The sequence below is a fragment of the Myotis brandtii genome, unplaced genomic scaffold (genome assembly GCF_000412655.1).
Source record: "Myotis brandtii unplaced genomic scaffold, ASM41265v1 scaffold84, whole genome shotgun sequence".
Taxonomy (NCBI): domain Eukaryota; kingdom Metazoa; phylum Chordata; class Mammalia; order Chiroptera; family Vespertilionidae; genus Myotis; species Myotis brandtii.
In genome coordinates this window covers 3,401,252-3,419,712 of record NW_005371410.1, presented here as the reverse complement: position 1 = coordinate 3,419,712, position 18,461 = coordinate 3,401,252, and the positions used below count along the sequence as shown (strand labels likewise).

Below are 18,461 nucleotides of genomic sequence, written 5' to 3'. Positions count from 1 at the left end.
GAATCCACCAATGATGAGAGAGGGAGAGGGAGAGGGAGAGGGACAGGGAGAGAGAGAGAGAGAGAGAGAGCAGGGCTATAAGGATGGGGGTGCTGTGGGGACAGTTAACGAGTACAAAGAATATGGAGTCGAGTTAAAGGTAGGAGGCCACTCCTGGGTGATAAAAGTAACCTATTGAGTTGAAGCATAACCAAACAGGTGATATATTGTGTTCTTTCCCAAGGTTGGCTGTTCTTTAATTGTGCTGTTTATCTCCTAAGAACACTTGAGTAATTGCAAAGCAAACTTTTGTGCTGACACCTGAAGTCTCAACTCAAGCACAGTCCACTTACAGCCTCCCTATAGCTATAGACCCCTCGGTGAGGAATTAAAGACCCTCATCAATGGGTCTTAGCCTGCCTTCCCAAACTAAGGCAGAGAAGAGCCAGCTGTTAATGCAGGAGATTGGGGGGAAATGGACTAATGTTAGGTCTCTCTAACACCATGTTGGTAATTGACAGAAATCATTGGCTGCCTAAAAAGGAGTGGGATGGTGGGAGGAACAAGGGCTGCCCACCAGTCCAGGCCTTGTCCCATCTCCTCTGCTGCCTTCTCCACTGCTTCCCTCCTTCACGCTCACACCCTTTCCAAAGCATCCAGTTACGTCCTGGATTGCAGTCATAAGTGTAAATTAGTATGTATAGATCATATCGTATTATATAGGACTGTAATTATTAGAGTTACTTTGCTGTTTGCAAAATGTGCTATGTAGGAAATGACCATCTCCCCAAATAAGAGATGACTGAAGGAGCTGGAGTTATCATCACATCCAAAACCATGCTGGCAACCCTTTGACATAACGTAGTACCCTTCTTTCCTTCCACTTCCTATCCCACTCTCCAGACAAATCCATCAAGAAATCATCACAAAGCACAAGAGAGATGCCTGAATGTTAATCAACATGGGAATTGATTTAAAAAAATTATTTTGGGCACATTATGGAGTACTATGCAGCCATACAAAAGAAGGGGAAAGTACTGTGTGAATTAATAGGTGAAAATGTCCATATTGTTGAATATTTCTAAAAAGTAATTTGCCCAAAACTATATCTGGAGTCAGATGATTTCATCTTTGTTTAGATAAAACAAAACAAAAAATTTATAGATGTCTTAAGACCCCAAGGTATGTTTGAAGAACAACAGGTGGTCTGTTTGGCTAAGGCCCAAGACTCATCTTGTTGGATTAGATTGAATATATACACACAGTGAATCCAGAGGTGGCAAATCAGAGCCAGTTCCAGCTAAGAGAGGTTAGGAGGAGGCAGGTCTGGGAGAAGGATGGGCAGGAGAAAGGAAAAAACAAGAGAGATGCCATAAGGAGAGATACTACTTGGGGGATGTCCTGCCAGCTATTCTTCAAGTCATATAGGACTGTGGTGTGATAGCCACTCACTAGAGCCAGTTCCTTAACTATATATATATATAAATTGTGCTAGTTATATATATATATTTGTTTTTCACACCTTGGAAAAACAAAGCTCCTTGGTGAGTTTTAGGTTTATAAATTGTCAGAAGAATGTTTGTTTGTTTGTTTATTTATCTTCAAACCACTGCAGAATGAAGATAACAGAGCTGGTGTTTGCTGCCTCAAACACCAGAAATCTCACTGTGTGGTCTTAAACAAAAACTCAGAGGAAGGAGAGAAAGAAGACAAAATGCTTTGAATTTAATGGAAGTTCATGTACACATCTCCATGTGATTAATAATAGGCAGTTTGTGAACCAACATCATCTCCCACAATTGTTTCATTATCTTCCAGGACCGCCTAAGCCTTTATCGTGAGTCTTTATGTCCATATAAAGGGAACAGGTTTACATTTGATACGGATAAGGCTCTGTAGAAAAGCCTTTTGACAACAATGGTTTTATCCCTTGGTGATTAATGAGAAAATCTGTACCTTGATGGATATCAGTGCACAGACAAATTCATTCTCATTTGAGACCTTCATTACTACTCCAGTCGTCTGCTCACAACAGCTTGTTGTTTAGTTCATTAGGCCCTTTCCGCTTCCTTATCAGCAAAGAGCATGGCGTTTAAAACACAGCACTGGATAAACAAAATATCTGAGATCCAGTGATTTGTTTCATAGGTCCCATTTAATAAAAATGGATTCCCTTCTTAATGGAAAATATACTTCTGGGGGTTTTTGTTTGTTTGTTTGTTTAATTTTTAAATATAGTATTTGCTGAATTATTGAAATGTTTACAATAATTGTTTAAATTTGTAACCATAAAAATTATTTTTTTAAATAACAGAGGCAAAAAGACTGCTTTTAAGATGCCTCAATCTATATCCTGATTCACTGCTGCTGTGTCCTCCCAGCGGAGAATCAAGCTATCTCCTCACACAAGAAAGCTCATTTTAATGGTGGGGTCAACTTTGATGACTGGCTCTGCCTGGCCGGAGCGATGGCAGTTGTTGACGTCCCTGCATGAGAACACGTCATCTCAGCAATTTCTGCCATTTGTCAGAGCTTCAGTTGCCTCTAGCAATTTGATGTTTGTCATTTCCAGGTATGTCTTCATGCTTTTATTACATATGCTAAGTATCCCTAAATGATAAATGATTTTGTAAGGTTTCCATATATTATACATATATAATACAGGGTGGGGCAAAAGCAGGTTGATGGTTGTTCATTTGGAAAATAATACAAGAATAATCTGTTTCACGAACTCACAACTGCAAACCTACTTTTGCCCCATTCTATATCATATTGTATGTATCCTTTGGCAACTTTTTTTTTACTCCACATTACCTTTAAGAAACATATACTGTTTATATATGTAGCTCTACATAGGTCATTAATTTTAACGGTTCCATACTACATAACTGTACAATAATTTATTTATCCATTCTCTTGGATGCTGACATAAGTTGCTTCCAAATTTTTGCTATTACAAACAATGGTGCCATCAACATTCACATTCATGTCTCATAATGCTGGCTTGCAAGGGTTTCTTTGAGATGTACTTCTGAGTTAGAGTTGCAGCTGGTTCATTGGGTATGTGCATTTGTTTTTGGGGTATTGGCCAATTGTTCTCCAGAATGAATTCTTACAAGCAAGAAAATAAGAGTTCCTGTTGCTACACATTTTTACCAACATTCAGTGCTGTTAGTATTTTTTTTTTTAATTTGGCAAACGAACATGTGTTAAATTATGTCCTACTGTGGTCCTAATATTTTTTTCTGATGACCAGCAAAATTGGGAATCCTTTTATGGTTATTGGTCATTTGCATTTTCTTCTTCTGTGAATTACTTAATATTCTTTGTTCATACTATATTGGGATAGTTACCTCTTCCTATTTATTTGTAGGAGTAGATCCAGATGTGGTGGAGTCAAAGCCACTCATACTCAGCATTGGTGGATGGTCTGGGACCCATGACTTTCCTATTAATAAATTTCAAACACTTATGTGAAAGGACAAAATAAAAATATACACTTGAAAACAAAGGAGTCACTATATTTGTTCTGAAGAACAAGCATCAGTAGAACATTAAGGACCTCTTAATTTTAACTTTCAATGTGTATGGCGTGAGGGTCTTTGATTCCTTATCGCAGGCGCTACCCACCTTTGAGATTATGCAGATGTTAACATTATGCTTTACTTACTATAAATATTTCTCTCTTTTTAAAACATAAAATATGGCAGGAAAAAACTAAGGCTTCCCCTTCCAACCCTTTCTCTGATCTCCCTTCCCAAAGATCAGCCCAACCTCCCAACCCACCTCTCCCTTTCCAGAGAGCTAATTCCATTGTCCTAAAGTTTGCCTATACCATTTTCCATGCATGTTTTTATATTATAAAACTAGAGGCCCGATGCACAAAATTTGTGCGGGGGGAGGGGTCCCTCAGCTCAGCCTGCACCCTCTCCAATCTGGGATCCCTCTTGCAATCTGGAACCACTGGCTCCTAACTGCTCACCTGCCTGCCTACCTGATGCCCCTACCTGCTCCCCTGCCAGCCTGATGGCCCTAACTGCTCTCCCCTGCTGGCCTGATCCCCCTAACTGCTCTCCCCTCCTGGCCTGATCCCCCTAACTGCCTAACTGCGCTCTCCTCCTGGCCTGATTCCCTTAACTGCCTATCTGCTCCCCCCTCCTGGCCTGATCCCTCTAACTACCTATCTGCTCTCCCTTCCTCTCCGCACCCTTCTACCCCAGGCACAGGCGTGCTGAGAGCTTTCCGCCGCAGTCCCGCCCTCGTCCTGATTGGTCGTTATGTGATGGCGTCCCAGCCAATTTGCATATTCCTCTATCATTAGTATAGATAGCCTACATACTGTGTTATGTTTAAATTTACATGGACAATTTCATGCTACATCTATCCTTTAACAACTTGCTTTTCCAATCATGTTAAGTGTGAATAGCCACATTTTATTTACCCACTCTCCTACAGGTGAACAGTTAGATTGCTTCCACTCTTCTGCTGTTATAAACAGAGCTGTAATGGATAGTCTGATCCTTATACCTTGGGCACAGATGCTGGAATGGTTCGTGGGAGTTATTGGCATATATATTTTCTATCTTCATAATGAACTCTGAAACATTTAAATGAATAATTTACTTATCAAAGTAAAAATAATTATAGAATATATCCACCATTCTGTGGATATGTGTGGTCTCAAATGTCTCTGGATATGCATGGTTTGATGCTTTAGGGTATGTTAACCTAACCTATAGAAAGATAACAGATAATACTAAGTCAATGATAATGACTCTTTGCACCTTAAGAAAAGTAGAATTTTATGGTATTAGCTGACCCTTGTTTGTCTTTTTATGTGTATATTCCAGTGATGGCGAACCTTTTGAGCTCGGTGTGTCAGCATTTTGAAAACCCTAACTTAACTCTGGTGCCGTGTCACATATAGAAATTTTTTGATATTTGCAACCATAGTAAAACAAAGATTTATATTTTTGATATTTATTTTATATATTTAAATGCCATTTAACAAAGAAAAATCAACCAAAAAAATGAGTTCGCATGTCACCTCTGACACGCGTGTCATAGGTTCACCATCACTGGTATATTCTATCTCCCCGACAGGAATGATGATGTGTTAGATTTCTTAGAATTCCCAGCAGCTAAGAGGGTGCCCTTTACATAGTTTAAACCTCTTGGTACTCAAAGTGTGCACCTCTCACAAGCACCACTGGCATCACCTGGCTGCTTGTTAGAAAGGCAGAATCTTAGGTCCCACCCCAGACCTACTGAGTGAGATTCCGCATTTTAACAAGAACTCGGGTGACATTAAAGTGTGAGCAGCACTGGTATAAACTAAATGTTCCCTGGACCTTACCAGCAGGTGTGGTTAATTTTGATTGTGTTCATCTCAATAACTCATATTCCCTAATCCTACTTAATTTGTCCTCAAGGACCTTAACTATTACTGTGCCATGTGATAAGTGTCACCCAGAGTGCTGTGGGGCATAGAAAAAGGGCATTTTCAGATGGGTGAGTCAGAACATCTTCTCAAAGAAGTTGATGTCTAAGCAAGTCTTAAAGGACTCAGAGTCATTAACCAGTTAGAGAAGGGCACGGTGTTCTAGGCAGAGGGAATCAAGTGGGGAAAATGCAGGTGTGCTTGAAAAATGTTTAGGGAGCTCCAGGTAACTGAGTGCATATAAAGAAGTAGCAAAACAAGAAGCTGAGTACAGATTATGAAAGATCTTATTTACTAAGCAAAATAGTTCTGGCTTTTATCATTCAGGCAGGCTTGGAGAAACGAGTGAAGTGTTTTGAGAAATAAATGACACAATTATACTTGTAATACAGGTAGGTCACTCTGGAAACAGTTTCAAGATTGAATTTGAAAGAGGCTGGAGTGGCAAAAAAAAGCGACAGATGGCAAGGTGGCCAGCATACCCAGAAGTGGCTCACAGACCACGGTCAACAAAGGGAGTCTTGAGAAACGCCCCACCAGAGAGTGGTGGTCCTATGTGGCTGCGTGACTGCAGATCCAGATGGCTGACCTGTGATGGGGCTGGCAAGAGCGAGCTTTAGTCACACTTCTCCAGGTTGGATGCTACAAAGATGATTAACTCTCGTTCTCTTAGCAGGCGCCTTGGTAAGTCAGTTGGTTGGGATGGACATATTTTGTGGAAGGTAACAGACTTAACACAGGTGATGTGTTTGAGACTTATGTGCTCACTCATTCAGTAAAGACTTGAGTATCTTATGTGTATTATACTTGTGGAAGGATAAAAGCACCATGGAGAGCTCACAAAAGCTCCCAAGGGCCAGGAACCAAAAACCCCAGTTCCTTAATGCACGGGTTTTATAGTTTCTCTTTTATACCTGAGTATAACCCAAGATTCAACCCTGCTTCACCCCACTCCAGAAACTGCTTTGAGAACAACAGGGAAGGAAGAACCTTGGGAAACCTAGAACTCTGATCCACTCGAACCCATGCTCGGGAGTCCTGAGATGAGTCACAATATTCAAGGTATGCCATCCTCTTCTTGGCATCAGTTGTCCATCTTAAACTCCACGCCGCTGATATGGCAGGAAGAGATTGGTTCCGTCTCTCAGTCGGTAGGTATACAACACCCATGGAATCACCACAACATCAGTCACAGCTGACATTTGCTGGAACTTATGTCCTGAGCCCTGTATTTAATACTTTATTTTCAGCATCTCACCTAGATCTCACATAGATCCTTGAGGTAGAGACTGTTATTTTTTTGGCGATTATCTTATGAGATTATAAAACATATAGAAAAGTATATAAGACATGCAAAATCTTTGTATGGACATGATACCAATTTGCAAACTCCTGGAGGTCAGGGAGTATCTTATTCATCTGTAAACTCCCTTAGCACCTGAGATTGAGCCTTGAGACACTACTTAACATATTGCAGATGGATCACGAGAATTTCCCAGCTTTGTTTAGTTCCACTTCATATTACACAGTGTTTTACAAAGTATCATACTTTAAAAAGATATTAGCTTGTAAGAACATGTAATAAATAACTTCAAAATGCAATGGGTATTTAATTTTAAAGCGTGCCTTTAACATTATGTAAAACGTTTTTTGTACTCGTTCAATAGAAACTTATCTGGCCACTGAGTAAAGCTAGCAATAAAACTACTGGTCTGCAATGTGCTAATGTTGTTAGGGCTTAATAAGCTAATAGCCAAAAGAAAACAAATGGTCCCTTGTCTTAACAGGTCTCAACTCTTCGTGCACTTCACTCTCACCTGTGGAACTTTGAATGACACAGTTGCCGCTGCCCACGCCTGGAGACCCCGGTGCAATGGGAGAATCCTTCATCATAGCTGGATTTTGACCATACAGATAGTTGTACTCACCTTTAACTCAAATGAGAAGAATGTGTTTGCCATGACTTCACTAAACATGAGACTAGAAGCTCTATGATATGTATTTATCATCTCTTTCCTTCTAAAATGATTTCTCTTATACAACTCCTCCTTTCAAATATTTAAATACTCTAGGGAATATCAGTAAATGTATTTTTAAACCCACACTTTCAACATTTTTACATCAAAAAGAATAAAAGTAATCATCGGAATAAAAATGGAAATTTCTCTGGCAGTGCATAAAAGGGAAACAGTTACTAGGTTGAGAAGGAATCCATTAAGATTATGATTATCAGTAATATCCAAAGAATTTACAGTAGTATTTTATAAAAGCAATACTCTAAAATTTGCTCTATTTTGACAATTCTATGAGTGGTAAAAAAAAATTTTTTTTTGAAATGATGTCTATTTGTGTCCAGAACTGTTGTAAATATACTAAATTTCATTTATTCCATTACTCATTCATCCAACAAATGTTAGATGAACACTATACTAGACACTAGAGATAGTTTATGAAATTGAAAATTACAATGGATATGATAAGAGCATTATTATACATACACACAAGGCACTTCAGGGGCTTAAAAGAGGAGCAAAAAAAAAAAAAAAAAAGATGGGGGAGGGGTAAAATACTGAGAAGACGTCTGTGAAGGTTTCCAGGAGGAATTTTTCTTAAGCTTTGAATTTTATCTTAAGGAAAAAAAAAACAAAGCCAGCTAGTTTGAGGAGTATGTATGTATCAGAGTTCTTAATCATGAGCAACAGAAATTGGCATTCATTGATTAACTAGAAAAGAAATTTATTTAAATTATATTAGGTAGCTCAGAATTTCCTGGATGACTCAAGAACCAGGTTCAGAGTCCACACAGCCAGAAACATCTCCCAAAATCATGCCAGAGATAATCATGCCATGGTATAGTCAGTGCCACTGGCCCTGAACATTAAACAGCAACTAGTTCCTGCTGCCTCACTATCGGGAAAGTTCTCTGTTGTTCTTGTTTTTCTGTGTGTCATTAGTTCCTAATTCAAAGTCTTGGGAGAGGCATCTGCTTAGCAAGGCCTAGGTCACATGCTATACCTCGCTGCAAAAGAAGCTAGGAAAGTATCTGCCTAGCTATCTTTGTTGGATAACTACCACCCTCAAAACTGAGTGGCTTACAATCAACAACCATTATTATATCTCCAGCTTCTATAGGTTGACTGGGCTCAACTGGACAGTCCTGCTCCAAGTGGTGTCTGCTGAGTCTAAAATCCTCTGAAGGCTCCTCTGGCTCACTCCTACGGCTGGCTGTGGGCTGGGAGCTCAGCCAGCTACCTAATATTCTTCTGTGAGCTACTTAGTATCATTTCAATAAATTTCTTTTCTACTTAATCAGCCAGTGTTGACTGGTGGAGCATTACTTGGTTGAGGGGGCAATGAGACTAAGAAAGAGATGGAACTCCAGCAGGCCGGTTTTCCTCCATCGGGCCTCATCGCATGACTGGGCTCCCCACAGTGTGGTGCCCTCAGGGAAGCTGTACCTTTCACATGGTGTCTCTCTTCCAAGAGGGAGCATTTTAAGCAGCAAAGGGAGCAGCTCCAGATCTCTTAATGCTCAGCCTGAAAAGGTACACAGCACCACTTTCACCCATTCTATTGGGCAAATCAAGCCACCGGCTAGCATGCACTCAAAGAAGAGCAAGACAAACCCCATCTCAGATGTAAAGAGTGGCAAAACATTTCTTTTCTGCAGCTGTCTTTAATTCCCCACACTGGCACTTTCAGCCTTTATACTAGAGGAAAGCAAAGATTCATAAGTTGGTGATTTTCCTAAACATAGAAAAGGAGTTCAGATGCTGAGCTCTCTCTCTCTCTTAAAAAAAAAAAAAAAAAGGCAATTGTTCACTGTAAGAAGCAGGAAGGGCACTCCAAGCAGAGGAAACAGTCCTGGAAAGCCACGGAGAGGGCTGCAGCGGGTACTGCCGCTTAAATAGTGCACTGCCGATGATAATGTAATTCCCGCTGTGCTCCTGCTAACACTGCATTAGAGAACTCCTTGTTGAGCAGACTTGTAATCCTACTGTATTTGTGCATATTAGAGGGTTTAAACTGATTACAATTGATTCGGAGGTTGCAGTCCGTGCTCGTTTTCTCCTTTCTACATCTTTAAGACCCTTTACAAGGTCACTGTTTACTCGAGCTGCTCCAGAATCGGAAACGTGCGTCTGACGATGATTGCCTAGGGAATGCAGGAGTTTGGAAATAAGTGAAAGGGAGAGGCAGACCTCATCTGTACAGTCGGGTAGTTTTCAGTAGTCTCTCCTTTCACTTTGCATTATTCAAAAGACCAGAAGAGTAGAAAGAATAATACAATCAGACGACAAGTATCAACCACCTACATTTGGTTCAATAATTGCTAGACTTTGCCATATTTGCTTTATCCCTATGTATATGGAGGGGGCGGGGTGTTGAACCATTTTAAAATAAATTACACACATCATGACACTTTAGTCATCTCTAAACAGTAAGCATGTTCTCACACATGTTAATAATTTCATTATTATACCTTAAAAATGTAATAGTCATTTCTCAAGAGCATTTAATGCCAGTCTATATTCAGATTTCCTCAAATATCTTTTATAACTGGTTTATTCAAATAAGGATCCTATAAAGAACCACACATGGCATGTGGTTGTTATTTCTCTTAAGCCTCTTTTAATCTAGAATACCCCTTTTGAAAGTGTTTTGTTTAGTAGAATAATCTAAATACGGGATCGGTCTGACTGTTTCTTTGTAATCCTGTTTAACTTGTTCCTCCAGTATTTCCTGTCACCTGGAAGGTAGATGTAGAGGCTAATTTAGATTCAGGTTAACTATATTTGGCACGAACACTGTGTACTTCTGCCTTCTCTGTACTGCTGTGATCTGCCTGTTTCATCTGTGGTCTCTGTACTTCACGTTACATCCCATCAGGAAGCTCACTGTGTCCAGTTGCCTGTGTCTTTCAGTCTGGGAAGTGGGGAGCAAAAGTAATGTACACCAGGTTGGACGAGGCAAAATATTCTAAGACAGGGTCACAGCGGGACTACAGGTATGGAGAGAAGTGAGAGCCAGCTCCCAGGGATGCTGCATGCTTCTGAGTCCTTAGCTTTGGGCTGACTGGCTCACCTAAAAGGAGTGATTCTCATCTTGATAGTATTAACGGAGGCAAAGATCCTGGCTGGGGTCTGAGGATTTGTCCTCCTGCACCTCATAGAATAGGAAGGTCCCAGCAGAGTCCCCGCACAAGTCTCTCATGCCCTGTTCTGGGAGAAGTCTGGTCTGGTTTCCTAAAAAGAAAAGCAGTACAGCAATGTTTACTTCATGGGATCCACAGAGCAATAAGAATTAAGGGCCTGGTGCACTTAATATGGGCCCAGAGGCTGGTACACTGGAATTATTGTCTCTGTCAGCTCTAACACGCCAGCAGAGGTCCCAAATAGCAGTAGGGAGTTCTCTGGAAAGCAGGGGTGGCAATTCGGTTCCTGGATTGACTTTAAGTGTTTGGGAGCAGTGGCAGACTCTTGAAGGACGCAGGAGTAGTGGCCCCAGTGGACAGAATGACCTGAGACAGTACAGAAGCAACTGGCGGTTGCGGGTTTCTCAACCTCAGCACTACTGATGTCTTGGCTGAAGAATTCTTTCTTGTGGAGGTCACCCTCTGCATTGTAGGAGGCATAGTGGCTTCTCTGGCCTCTACCTCCTCGATGCCAGTTACACCCCCACCCAAGTTGTGACATCCAAAAGTTCCTCCGGACGTTACCAAATATCCTGGGGTAGGAGTGTGGTGGGAGAGAGGGAAATCAACCCTGGTTTTGAATTGCTGGCCTGGGGGGACAGGTCAGTTGAGTGGCAGTAGGACTTTCTATTAAAGGACCAACACCAGGCTCTGTGTTGAAATCCCTTACATACAGTAGTTCATCTCATCTGGATAGCAGCTCTGAGACAAGGGCTCTGTCTTGATTTTTACAGCTGAGGAAAGTTCTGCGCAAGGGTCTGTGATGTTGCTAAGGTCCTGACCTGGGTATACTCCACTGGAAATGGAATTCTCTCTCCATGTACCAAGCTGCTTCTCTTTGTGACAACAGGAGCAGTTGCCAGGATGCCGGCATCCCAAGCCTGGTGGCAAGCACTGAGCAGACTTGAAGGAGCATTGGCTGTGGGCAGGGAGCATCTACTGGCTTAGCAGCATTGCGCTGGTAGGAGTTTTCAGGGGTACAGGGAGGTTTCCACTGATGGTTTTCATGGGGCTGCTACTACCTGATCTGACCAGTGAGGTGAAGAAAGGATAGCCATGAGGGTCACAGCAACATGGCTTTGGAGTGGGGGATCATGCAACATATTAAAGATATGGAGAAAAAAACATGGTAGGACCCTGAGAAATAACAATGAGAGGATTGGACTCAAGTTCTTCCAGTAATGTAGAAGATCCTAGAGATAATTCAGGAGTTACAGCATGAGAACACTACTTACACTAACCACACTTCACTAAGTGGCATAGGATTGAGAGACGCTCATTGAACACCCTAGGAAGGAAGGGCTGGGGCGAGGAGGGGCAGGCCTCAGGCACTGGGCATGGAGGAGTCTGGAGAAGTACCCCTCCAGTAGGGCCAATCAGATACACCAGGGCAAACCCATATCTGAAGTGAAGCTTCTTCCAGCGATGACAGCAGATCTTCCTCTTCTCTGAATCCCATTTCTTTGTTAGTCCTGTGCACCTCAGCATTTAATTGTTCTCCATTTTATAGAATCAGAAGTTTCAATGTTGTAGTTGTTTCAAGTATATTAGTCTTGTCTCCCTAACTAGACTGTAAAATCTTTTGTTGATGGGCAAGAACCAAGGCCTATTTCTTTACAGTCCCTCAGCACAATGCTGAGTGCATAATTGTTAATTAATTTTAAAAGACAAATTACAAAAGTAATCAAGAATAGGATAACTATAAAACCATTGAAGAACATGATAAATAGCAAAGCCTCATAAAAGCTAGTAAAAATTAACTATTAAGAAAATTTTTAAGGAAGAGTCCATTGGTTTAAGAAAACGTTATATCTTCAACAAGTATTATTTCATCAACCATGTGCCAGGCAATGTTCTTGAAGTTGGGAACATGGAAATGGATACAAGTAAGACAGACAGAAATCTCTGCCCTCGTGCAAGTATAATTTGCATGAAACTATCTCTGCCACATTTCTCTGGATCCTACTACCACACAAAGTTAAACACAGATGTAAGTTTTCCACAACGGTAATACTCTAGTTCAGCACTGTCCAATAGAAATAGAATTTGAACTACTATGTGATGTAAAATATTCTAGTAGCTACATTTTTTCAAAGTGAAAAGAAACAGAAGAAATTAATTTCAAAATCTTTATTTAATCAAATATATCTAACATTTTAAAATGTAATCAATATCTTTAAATTATTAAATTAATTTTTGATCTAGGTCTTCAAAATCCTGTGGCACATCTCAATATAGACTATATAAGTTCTGAATGCTAAACAACCACATGTGGTTAGTAGCTACCATATTGAATAATGAATGTAGCTCTAGTTATTTTTTAAGTAGCACATTTAATTAGCCAATGACTTCAGTGCTGGTCATTTCAACATGTTAATAAAGCCAACTAAAGAGGAGTCAAATTTAGGTATTAGCCTTTCTTCCTCTACATTTAGAAAATGTCTTCAGGGTCCTTACTTTAAATGTTATGTATTAATTTGAATTCCTACCACCAGGAGCCTATCCTTTAAAACTTTATCTTTGGAAAGGTCTATACTGTCCTGACATTTTGAATATTTGTCCAGAGTGTTCTAGCTATCCAGTAATCCAGAAAGTATCAAAACATTAAATTGTAATTTTCATTATTTACGCAATAGACTTGATAAGCAAGTCCTACAAAGACCAGTGGAATGATTGAGAAACAAAATCTCTGTTGTTTCACCAAGTATAAAATGAGGAAGTCCCCATTAAACCATCAACAAAAACATTAACAACAAAAAAAGTTTAATTGTATTGTTGTTATAAAACAAGCTTCTTTTTATACTGTTATTCCATGTGATTAGCACAATTTATACCTAGCATGAATGTTTATCTTCAGCACATCTTATATTATGGTCATAACCAGCTGAGTATATAGAAAACAAGTTTATTTGGGTCCCAAATAGTTTGGGTTTCTTATGTGCTTTGGTGAAAAAGAGAAGATTGTATCAAACAAGAAGAAATGTGGAGTAAAAATGGGATTTACTCTGTGTTAGGAACATGAAATCTGGTTTCTAGTTCTCAAGAATCCAACTGGATGACTGAGGACATCATTGTCATTTAACCTTTTAGGACATTATGAATCTCACCTGTAAAACTGGGGGGCCCAGCTGGCGTGGCTTGGTGGTTGAACATCGACCTATGAACCAGGAGGTCACGGTTTGATTCCTGGTCAGGGCACAAGCCAGGGTTGCAGGCTCGATCCCCAGTGTGGAGGCAGCCAGTCAATGATTCTTTCTCATCATTGATGTTTCTATCTCCCTCTCCCTTCCTCTCTGAAATCAATAAAAATATGTATATTTTTAAACTGGGAGGAGAGACTACTTTTGGACTACATGATTTCCCATGCTGCTAAACTTTTTACAGCAAATTTTTCAATGGCTTCAATTCTGTATACATAGTATTTTAGATTATAGTGAAAGCTTGTTCCATTTATTAACCTTACTCATTGTGAGAAGAAAAAACTCCATTAGAAAATAATTCAAACATAAAGAAAATGGAAAAGGTGTATTAAATGACAAAATGAGGCAAATTTTCTTTTACCCATGAAGAAACTGAGGGACCATAATATTCCTCGTCTGTAGAGTGAGAAGGCCAGATGGTATAGGAGGGAGGGGCTATGAATCAAGAGGTCACAGTTCTAGTCCTAATTCCATCTCTAACATTTTGATCTTGTACAAATCTCAAAATATGTGGCCACATATTCTGTAAATGGCATTAATTGGCTCCATAGGGATCTGTGTGAAAATCAGAAGATATAACATACTTAAAGGCACTTTGAAATATTCTGCAAATCTAATATATTAGCATTAGCATAATCAAGAACTATCTCTAGGACCCTGTTCACAATTCATAGTTTTAAACTAGCTGGTTCTGGAAAAGTTATTTTTTTAACCATGAAAAAAATGAATATATAGAACATGGCACATAATTATATAACAAACATCCATGTACCCTCCACCTAGAATTAAATGTAAATGGTTTAATCAAAACATCAAGTTTTACACCTTAAATGTATGTAATTTTTTGCCAAATATATCTTAATAAAGCTGGAAAAAATATAAATGGTTTGTCACATTTACATCAGATCTTTTAAAGATATAAAACATTGCAATTACAGATAAGTCTTCTTTAATACTTTTTGACCCATTTCATACTAGTCCATAATGAATTTGTGTATATCATGCCTGTCCATATTTTTATACTTTACTATAAAATGCATATCCATAAGTAATAAAGTATTGACTTAGTTTTAAAGTAACATTTATTGTAAAATTCACGTATTCATTCAGAAAATTCACTTTTGTTTTTATCATCTAATCTGATTGATACCTATAGCTCTAGTTTAAGTGTGCTGAATAGTAATGCATCTATGAATATATCACTATTTATCCACTATAAGTAATAAAGTATTGACTTAGTTTTAAAGTAACATTCATTGTAAAATTCATATGTATTCAGAAAATTCACTTTTGTTTTTATAATCTAATCCGATTGATACCTATAGCTCTAATTTAAGTGTGCTGAATAGTAATGCATCTATGGATATATCACTATCCACTAAAAGTGTTTACTGGGTTATAAAGTAAAGTCATAGGAAATATTTAAATATGGAAAGGACTTTAGAGATCTCCTGGTACAGGGTTTCTTAAGCTGGCATTTATAGACTCTCTTCTATTAATGAGATTTAGGTTTAGGAAATTTGAGCATCTGGGGGATGAGCATTTTCTGCAGAAAGGGACAAATCTTTGACCATATTCCCAAAAAGATACATGTGCTAAACACAGTAGTTACTTGTCCTAGTAGAGTTGAGAATCTGTGATCTAGTTCTTCTCTCATTTGACATATATGAGGTCCAGAGAGGTTAAGTAATTCATACAAAGTCAGTGTAAATTACTTTTCCAGAACCACACATTGCTGGGGTTTTGTGCTTGCTTGTTTGTTGATATCTTATACAATATATGTTTAAGTTTCTTTTAACTTTTAGTCTATAAAATACAATTTTATCTTTTTATTTCTTTTAATTATTATCCACTGCTGGTGAGGAGGTAAAATTGATACATTCCTATATCACTGGTGACATTGTAAATTGGAAGTCTTCTAAGATATAATCTGAGATGATGAAGTACCAGTAAAATATAGCCTTTTGGCTCAACCATTTTCATATTGAGAAGAAATCCCTAAAATCAGACAAAGCCACATGCAAAGAAATCTTCATCAAAATATTATTTATAATAGTGGGAAATATCTATGAGTAGGATAATGGATAAATCAGTCTATCTATTCCATTGAATACTATGTAGGAAAGTAAAATTAAGGTTTTACAAAATGTTAAGCAATAGTAGGGAATACTTATAACATACTCTTAAGTGAACAAAAGGATACAAAATCAACTTATATGATGACTACAACTTTGTAAAAATTCTGCACAGGAGAAAAAGAAAGAAAGTAAATACAACAAATGATAACTGGTCATTTATTTTTTCTTTTCTTGATACAAAATCTTAGCTAATGTAGTTATGGTCATAATTTTTAAAGAGTAAACAAAAATAATACTATCATTGGACCCAAATGCAATGAATTTAGTAAGTATGTTTCCCACAGATTCATCATCTTAAAAAACATTCAGAGATAAAGACTTTCCAAGTCAGCTGGCCAAATAACTACTCTAGTTCCATGTACAACGTTGGCCTCTGATTTCTTAATTGTCCTTAGTGAACAGGATTGGCTTCTGCATTTACCTGGAAAAAAAAAATAATAATCACATGTTATTATGAAATCAGGAAGATATTTTTTTCTGAAAGCAGGGTTTTCTTTTGAATGTTTTGATGCTTAATTATTTCACTTTAAACATTTTCTTGATATAGGTTCAGCTTTAAGATTTTGTCATATGTTCTTATTATTCTGATATTTCTATTGAGTAGAGCTATCAAATAAAAACAAGCATGTGTTCATCTAAAAGAATTAATTTCCAGTTTCTACACACACACACACACACACACACACACACACAATTTTTGTTTCTTTCCTTCTTCGGTAATAAACTTATACTAACATATACATGTATATGCAATCATGCACGAGAGCTAAAACCAGCAGGGGGCGAAGCACAATAGGAATACATTTGACAAGCCCTATGGATTACTCTCGCTTTAACAATAACCAGAAATCCAGCAGCACGGCCACGAAGCAATTGGAGGTCCTCCAAGTTAAAAGGATGTCGTCTACGCGCATCTGACAGCGAAGGAGCTGCGGAGACAAATGCGGGTCTGTTCTACGCTCCGAGGTAATTCGCCCGGAACATCGCGGAGGCGGGGTAAACCGTGATGAACTGCTTTTGTCCTCATCTTCCCCAACGTGGGAAATTCCTCCGCTCCGAGGGGTGGACGCTTCCCGGTGGCTGAAGGGGGTGCTTTTCATCCCGTTTCTCTGGGCAGCTGTTGAGCTTTGCTGTTTTGCAATATTTTAAATTATTCCGATCGCCGTTGCAGGCGTGGCAAATGTGAGGAGAAGGACCCCCGGCTCATCCCCCCAGACGAAGACAGTGACCCGTGCAGCCTTGCACTCTGGTTTTTATTCATGATAAACGCGGGGGGAAACTTATACACCCGCAGTGACCAACTGCTCAAGGCTGATGATAGAAAAAGAGTCTGTGTGACCTGTTAGAGAAACGCAGAAGTTTATTGGATGTCTTTAGTTTCGTCGGATAGTCTCCCGCAGCATCGGTCAAACAAACAAACAACCACAGTCTCCATCTGGATAGTCTCCCGCAGCATCGGTCAAACAAACAAACAAACAAACAACCACAGTCTCCATCCGTTCACAAAATCCCGTATTTGTGGTGTTGGGTCTCCAAGACGATTTGTCAGTGCGGCGGCGGCTTTCCCCTCTTGCTTCCCCTCGTAAGTTTCATGTATAACAATCTCTTCTTTATTTGTTAAACATCAGCTTCCTCTTCTGTCATATTCAATTAAAAAGAGGGAGAGATGAGTGAATGAAAAAGGACAAGCTCATCAGTGCTCCACTGTAGTTTTTTTGGAAGATAGGATTCGGTATTTCAAAACCTTAGTCATTTTATTGGGCGAGCAAGAGACTGAACTCGTCCCGAGCTGAGCGTCAATATGAATCCGCTAAGAAGCACCTGTCCCTCGCCCCGAGCGCCGCCTGGGCGGGCGGGCGGAGTGCGGAAGGACGTCGCCGCCTCTCCCCGACCTCGAACGACTCGGTGACTCCCAAGGAAGTCAAGAATAGGGCAACTTGCCCTCACCCAAAATGGCGGCCGGCGCTCTGCGCGACGGCGTCTGCGCGGGGTAGTGTTCTGTGACACTAACTCCCTTGGAGTTTCCCTCCCACACGCCTCCCCAGCACCCACCAGCGCCCGGCCCCGACCTAGCCACCTGCGCCCGGAAGTGACGTATGCAGCAGCGGTTCCCCCGCTGCATGATGGGAGAGTGTGTGGAGTGGGCGGGGGGTCTCCGCGGAGGAGGAGGTGGAGGCGGCGGCAGCGGCGGCGGAAGAGGGCGGAGGGTAATGGGATGGGGGTTCCGCGGCAGCGCTGAAACTCCGGGTGGGCGTCCATGGCGCTGCTTCGCTGACAGGGCTGTGAGTCGATTGCCTTCCGCTCTCACCAGCTCCGCGTCGGAATAGCCAGTCCTTCCCCGGGGGAGCCAGTTCCTCCCCGGCCCCCTGAGCCATGCCCATCGCGGCCGCCCGGGACGAGCCAGGTAAGCGCCACTGCTCCTCTCCCCCAGCCACGCTTGCGGGGAAGAGGGTGAGAGGACCCAGCCCACCCGCCAGACCCTCGCCGGGCCAGGGGGCACCTGTCTCCCT

The 18,461-nt window shown here is 40.3% G+C and overlaps 1 protein-coding gene across 4 annotated transcripts in view; it reads left to right on the top strand.

Moving 5' to 3' along the window:
• The first annotated feature begins 18,110 nt into the window (after window positions 1–18,110).
• The window catches only part of AFTPH (aftiphilin), a 65,439-nt gene continuing 65,088 nt past the window's right edge, over window positions 18,111–18,461 (top strand). For 2 of the 4 annotated variants that reach the window (XM_005884554.2, XM_005884553.2), the window contains exon 1: window positions 18,115–18,355. The gene's annotated coding sequence lies outside the window, so the exon portion shown is untranslated. Of the gene's footprint in view, window positions 18,356–18,461 lie in introns of all 4 variants that reach the window. The other 2 variants (XM_014532048.1, XM_014532047.1) reach the window with 2 other exon arrangements.